At 45.4% G+C, this 7,555-nt stretch overlaps 1 pseudogene; it reads left to right on the forward strand.

Annotated features, from left to right (window-relative positions):
• Nucleotides 1-3,961: 3,961 nt before the first annotated feature.
• On the forward strand, nucleotides 3,962-4,160 carry LOC128839300 (40S ribosomal protein S29-like; annotated as a pseudogene).
• The last annotated feature ends 3,395 nt before the right edge of the window (nucleotides 4,161-7,555 follow it).

Raw genomic sequence — 7,555 nt, forward strand, 5'->3', positions numbered from 1 at the left:
TTGTTTTTCAGTGACAACTGCTCCTCAGAGCAGCATTGCAAGAAATGACAATACTTTACTTCATGATGAAATCTGATGAGGAAATTACAACACTAACCAGACCTAGAGCAAATGTTGTCAAGTTATTTGGGCTTCCTGAAATTGCCTCTTTCTGCAACATTTCAGGCGGAAATGGTTATTCTGTGTGTTAAAATTACCAGAAAGACAAAAAGCCACCTTTGCTTGAAATTTGGTTCTCACAAAGTACCAAGCTAATTGGTACTTTTCTTTGACATTTTTCTAGGTGTGCTGTAGGCAAGGACAGAGGAAGGCTACAACAGTTGCCCTGCACTCCACCTTCTCTTTGTATAAGCTTCCTCTCCCAGAGCTGATCCCGGCCTGTCCCCACAATACATACTCCCCCCCACACAGTGTCAATGGTTCCATAGGGTATCCAAATCATTACTAATTCTTACAACCACTAAACTGAACAGAGACACAACACACAGGCGAGATGACGATCCTTAAAATCTTCTATGAAAGGGCTCATCTACACTTAAGATGCTAGAGAGGCAGTAGCTAGGTCACTGGAAGAATTCTTCCGTTGACCTAGCACTATCTACATGGGGAATGAGCCCAGCTCAACGTTCACACCTTCTGACTGAAGTAGTTAAGCCAACCTCATTTTCTAGTGTAGACCAAGCCTCAGAGAAGAGACAGAGAGATCTCTAGGCTTAGTCCTCCGACTGTTTTAATTCCCATTGAAGTCAGTGGAAGCTGGATCGGGCCTTACATGAGTAAACCAAGCTGAATCTCACCCATGTAGTCCTATGCTGTGCTAAACACATGGCCTCAGTACTCCTGGTGGGGTAAACAGGGTAAGTACTCCTCATAGCCACTTAGAGTAGGACTGCATACAGTCTTCCCCAACTTAACTGTTAATCCCAAAGTGAAATAACAATGGCCTATTGTTCTTATTTACAAACAGTTATAATGATATTAACTCATTTTTAAAATAGCCAGCCAAGACACTCTGGCTCCTATGAAATACAGTGAAATACATCTAAACTCCTGCTTAAAATCCAGGGGTGAGATTCTGAGCCTCAGGGGTAGCCCAGAACTTGCAGCCCTGGGAGATGGGGAACTCTGGTGGTTTTAAAGCTTGGGCAGCTCCGAGGGCCTAGACAATCCTGGGGGTTTATATAAGTGACAGCAGCCTCCCTGACCTGCCCTATAGGCCACAATGGTGGATGCTGGAGTCCCAAACCTGCCTTCCCATCACTGGCCCTGCCCACACCGTGAGGGCTTGTGAGAGGGTCCTTGGAGAGGCCCTTTTAGAGCCCCTTTATACCTCTCTGGCCCTTTTAAAGGGGCCAGAGTAGAGTGACGATCTTATTCCAGAGCAATAAAAGGACAGGAGGGGTCCAGTACAACCAGATGATAAAATGGAGGGGGGTACAATAAACATACAGAGAGCAGAGGTCATAATAATAAATAATAATAATTAATAAAAAGCAGCTTTGGAAAGCCTGAGGTGCTTTTGAAGGCAGAGAGATGCTGGTTGGCTGGCTGGCTCGCTCCACTCTATAAACATCCCTTAGCCATATGGTCCAAGCACACAGGCAGGCCAAGCTAAGCTCCAGTGCCTCTGTTCCTGGCTCACCTCAGAATGCTGATAGCACACTGATATTAGAGAGCCAGCCTGGGTAGACCATAGTGAGAGTCCAACTTCTCCTAAGCCGTGGCAGTAGCCAGAATAAATAGGATGACTGTGTCCCAGGGGAAAAAACGGAGGAAAATTTGTTGGAAACCTTGACCGCTGATTGCTGCATGGACCAGAGGGCGCTGGCATGCAGGCATTTTTACAAAGCAAAGGGGTACGTCTGTGTTTTGTTTGTGATAAGCTCTGTGCATGCTGCTTGCCACACAGATCTGCAACACACTGAGCCATGTTCTGCCTTGGGGCATGCAGGTGGGTACACTTATGAGAGCCGTGCCTCTCCTTCCTCCTTGGCTTTCTCTGCTCATGCTGGCTCGAGACTGTCATTGTGTTATCGACGTTCTGATCCCTCGCGCCCAGGTTTTGGAGAATGCTGAGGTGAAAGTTTAAAGATTCCATTGCCATTTTTGAACGACAATAAAGCTGCGCATCTGAGCCCAGAGTTTGTGGCTCACTGATTTATATATTTCAGCTGATATGTAACAACCTGCAAGTCAACATTGAACTAAAGTGTTTTACTGAGATGAGACTATCTGCAGTGTACACTGACATATCTGTAATTATTATTATCATTCATTTGCTGAGCAACAACATGTTCAGTGCTGTAAAAGACACAAAATACCATCCAATCCCCCCACTCTCAGATAGCTTAGTATCTAAATAACCTTCTACTAGGACACTACCTGCATGTGTTTCCTCTTGTTCATAGCAACATATGTTCCTTTTCCTCTTCCAGCTGTATGCTCCTGAATAGCCCAGTTTCTACAGAGACAATAGCTTGCAGAAGTGAGACACGGTTGAGATGCTCCCAGTCCAGTGTGCACTAGACTATCTACTCCCCATCCACATGCTAAGGCCTAGTGTTGTGGTTATATCAAATGTACCACTCGTCCAATGATTTTGCTGCTGTACTCTGGGCAGGATGAATATAAGACTGAAACAGAGTGTCAAGGCTGAATCCCAACTCTGTCACTCCGAGTGCAGAAGGTGGGGGCCCGCAAGGATTTTAAAAATTAATACTGGCCACTCCAGGCTTGTATTAAACTCCCAAGGTTACAGCTTTTTTCTGACCTTGGCTTGGTAAACGCTGCCACCACCCAAATGCAACAAAACCCCCTTTGAACCTAGGAAGGAGCACTTGGGAATTCCTCCCTCTGGGGTGCCCTTAAGCCCTTTCACCCCCGTCTGGGGAAGAGCTGAGAAAGAAAACAAAGGACATAAGCTGTGGCTACCAGCTAATCAAACAACATGCACAAACCTCTTAAGACACCAAAAATCCAATCCTGTTCTTAAAAAAAAGGTAAATTTTATTAAAAACAAAAAGAAAGAAAATACATCTGGAACTTAGGCTTTTGCTAGATTTTAAATGAGTAATTCCAAAAATCAAGCACCCAAAAATAGCTTTCTTGGGGGTTCAGCTTAAAGATTACAAGCAAACAAAAGCATCTGGGGTTAGCACAGAGGAATCCGCAAGCCAATAAGAAATAAAAGAAATAACCCTAATCACAGCTAGTTAACATTCTGATTTACTTACACATTGGAGTTCAGAGAAGTAGTTCTAGGCATGATCTGATAACGTATAATCATACCTGGCTTAGCTGCTTATAGCATGGCTGCTCTGACCCTCCAGCCCAGAGAGAACAGACAAAGGGAAAGTTTATTTCCCAATTTTAAAAAGTTCTACCTTCCTTCTACCTGGCTCTTTTGATCAGGTGCCCACTTTTTTTCTTTTTAATGCTTTACAGGTAAAGCAAGTAAAGAACAGCTACTAGGAGGGATTATACAGCTAACTGGCTGGCTGGGTGTCCATCAAAGGGAGCTATCCCCCAACTTTATTTATTACACGGGGGCATAACTCTGCTCTGCCAATACCAAGAAACCAAGTGGCCAATCTCTGAACTATTTCACCAATATTATACACATCCCAGTAAATGTATGTATGGTAATGAAACAGCCTAATACTCCTGGAGCCTTAATATGTCCCCTGGCTCCAGGACTGTACCAGGAGATATGGAGCATACTCCAGACCTGGATGCTGTCATCCCAACAAGAGTCTTTTCTAATCCTCGCCCATGATTTGAATCCTAGCAGTGGGATACAGTTAAATAACAAATGTGTATGGTACTAATTTTAGGTACTTTTAAGAGGCATTAACATTAATAGCATAGGAGGGGTATATTGTAATATGGTACAGGTTAGGTTATTAATTACTGGGACCATTTTAATACAAATAAAGTTTCCAGTGGTAGAACACACTTCTTTCGGCACGGTGTGAGCAGCGGGCAGGATGGGTCACCAGCAGCTCTACTGGAGCCACCCCAGGAAGTTCGGCCAGGTCTCCCGCTCGTGCCGCATGTGCTCGAACCGCCACAGCCTGGTCCGCAAGTACAGGCTGAACATGTGTTAGCAGCGCTTCCGCCAGTACGCCAAGGACATCGGCTTCATCAAGCTGAAATCATAAGTACCGACAGCACAGCATTGCCAACACTAGTATTTAATGGGATTGAATTCTCAGAGGGTTGTTTCTTATTATAATATGTCCATTGAATTTTATATTGTCTTTATGTTGTACAGTGTCCGTAACATGTTGACGGGGACATTTTGTAAATCTATTCCTTATTACATTCTTGTACTTTGTGAATGAGTGCAAGTGGATCTTAACTGTGGTGTTAGAATCGCCATCCAGTCCCTGAATGAATCAGTGCCGGTGGAGATGCAGCAACATGCCCTGCTTACTATTCATACATCTGAAGCAATCACGCCCCTTCACCTGATAACGTGTGAAGTTATACATATACCTTTGGAGTCTTATCTGTTCCTACAGCTCACCAAGAGGTATGTACTGACCACAGCATCTTGTGACTGCTCCATATAAAAACACTCAGGTGCCATGGTGTATTCAAGGAAGCATGTGAGAGATACTGCACAAGCGGACACTGTTATGCAATTGTAAATAAATGAGTTGCATTCGCTTCTCTCTGTTTCAGGATCCAAACTTTTGAGCTCCTATAAAAACGTCCCTTTATTGTGCATAGAGTGTTCCTGACAAGTTGATGAAGCATCAGGTGTGGTGGTGACAGTAGGCGCTGAGTGTCTGTCAGCGAGTGTCATAACATCAATTTCATGTGCCTGGTTTTTTCTATCCTGAGGAAACTGCTGTATTGGATTGGCAGAATGTGTACCATTAGAGGTGTCTCCAAAGTTTTTGAGGAACTTTCTGCAGATAATTGTGTCTACTTAGTCATAATGAAAGGGACCTACAGCTCATCCTTGACAGTCTCAGAGGCACCTAAACAGTTTGGACTCACCATCAGCCTGGAAAAAAAACAAAGTCCACTTCCAGCCAGCTCCTTCTACCACTGAGCCAAACATCGCCATCGGTGGTGTAGAATTAAAGAGCATCAATCACTTTACATTCCTTGGCAGTAATATCTCGAGTGACGGTTCCCTGGACCAAGAAATATCAAACAGAATACGAAAGGCAAACCAGGCCTTCTGAAAATGTTACCATAGGATCCTCAACTAGCGTACTATCAAACAGTCAACAAAAATGATGATATACCACACAGTGGTGCTAGCATCCCTTTTACATGGGTGTGAAATATGGATAATTTACAGCAGACACATTAAGCAACTTGAAAAACTTCACAAGTTCTGTCTCCGTTCTGTTCTGAAGGTCCACTGGTGAGACAAAGTCTCAAACATTAACATCTTTGAAAGAGCAAAAGCAACCATCATCAAGGCAAAAATCATCAAAACTCAGCTTAGGTGGACAGGTCATGTTATCAAATTGGGTGGTGATAGATGCCAGAAAAAAGTTCTCTGTGGTGAGCTGAAACGCAGAGAGCGCAGGAGGAATGGTCAATGAAAATGCATCAAAAACACTCTTAGGCAGAATCCCACACCATGCAGCATAAATACTGATAACTTCGCAGACATGGCCGAGGACAGACCTGAGTGGACAGTAACTATCAAGGAAGATTGTAAACACTTTGAGAAAAAAATGGATGTGAAGAACTGACTGAAAAAAAGTCTGCAGTGGGAGCCTTCACATTCCTGTATGACATCTATTTGCGATCTTACACCATGCAGAACCAGGCACACATCCCCGTGAACAGTCAAAGCATGGTGAGTGTTGGCATGGGGGTGGGGTGCTCCACATGGGGAAAAGAGCAAACACTCTCTGAAAGGGTTGTGGTGTAGCATTCTGAAAAAATTCTAAAATTTTCCCACACTTTTCCACGGGCAGGGGTCATTCTAGGCAGGGGTCATTCTAGCAGACATCTCACTGCTAAGGACAAGCAGGGAAGCGAGGGTACATCTACTCCACGCTTGTGGCTTCCACCCTGCTCCCTATGCTGCTCGCCTTTGTGCCGCTTTGGTCCCTGCACAAGTGATTGCCCAATGGTGCGGGAAAGTTTCCTACAATGGGGGAAGGAACAAAGCTGCTCTGCCACGCAACCTGCGGCAGAGGATTACCGAGTACCTCCAGGAAACTTTCCTGAAGATCTCTCTGCAGGATTCCCAGTGGGAGATCTTGGCGTGCATCAACACCCTGTTCTGCTGTACTGATTAGCTACACAGGGAAATGTGCAGCTCACAGAAACACAGCCAGCCTGCCACATTTCTATACTCTGAACCCACCTCCGCACGACACAAGCCACAGCCACTTGCCAGGCGTCTCATCTCCTGCTTCTTGCTCCCTGGAGAGTGACTGCTGTGACTGGCTGGACACTTCTGGAGTGGTGCACAGTTCCTGGCTGCCTGCCCCACCGGGCCACCCCGCTGGAACCGGCACATCCTCGTCTAACTCCACCTCTTCATCAATAACTTTGTCCTCTGGGTGAGGTCCTCTCTCCGCCACCTCCATTCCCTCCGAAGTATCCATAGGGCTCTTAGCAGTGGAAGTGGGATCGCCACCAAGGATAGCATCCAGCTCCTTATAGAACTGGCAGGTCTTAGGTGAAGCACCGGAGCGACGGTTTGCCTCCCTTGCCTTATGGTACACCTGCCTCATCTCCTTTATTTTCGCTCTGCACTGCAGTGTGTCCTGATCATAGCCCTTTTCGCACAAGCCTCAAGAAGCGACAAAGAGTCTGTGGCACCTTACAGACTAACAGAAGTATTGGAGCATAAGCTTTCATGGGTGAATACCCACTTCGTCAGATGCAATACTTCTGTTAGTCTATAAGGTGCCACAGGACTCTCTGTCACTTTTTACAGATCCAGACTAACATGACTACCCCATGAAGCCTCAAGAAATGTGCCTGTAGGTATCCCAATTCCTATGGCTCAAGCACAGCTCGGACTGCACAGCCTCCTCTCCCCATATACTGATCAGATCCAACAGCTCCACAGCGGTCCAAGTGGGAGAGTGTTTGGTGCGATAACCTGCCATGGTAACCTGGGAAGATGCAAGGAGACCTCTCCACGCAGGAAATGGAATTTCAAAAATTACCAGGACTTCTAAGCGGGAGGGTGGATGGTCGTTTACCTGGCTGCAGGGCAATGGAGTTTAAACCGCTGACCAGAGAGGTTACGATGGGCATTGTGGGACACCTCCTGGAGGCCAATAAAAGCGATGAAATCAAGCGTGGTGTCTACATTGGCTCTTTGTCCAGAAAAATGTAGAGGAAAAAGACATAAGTCTCTCATTGGGGTGGAAGTATTTAGTCGCCAAAACCGGGCATTTTTCCCGACAAAAGTTGCATCACAGTGTGTATGCACACACCGTTTGGTTGACAAAAGGCAGTTTTTGGCAACAAAACTTGGTAGTGTAGATAAGGCCTTAAAGTTTCCCAAGCTCTTTTTGAATGATAATAAGGATTAGCACTTTTCAGCCTCAAGGCAAACAAT

This window comes from Malaclemys terrapin, chromosome 6, assembly GCF_027887155.1.
Source record: "Malaclemys terrapin pileata isolate rMalTer1 chromosome 6, rMalTer1.hap1, whole genome shotgun sequence".
Classification (NCBI taxonomy): Eukaryota; Metazoa; Chordata; order Testudines; family Emydidae; genus Malaclemys; species Malaclemys terrapin.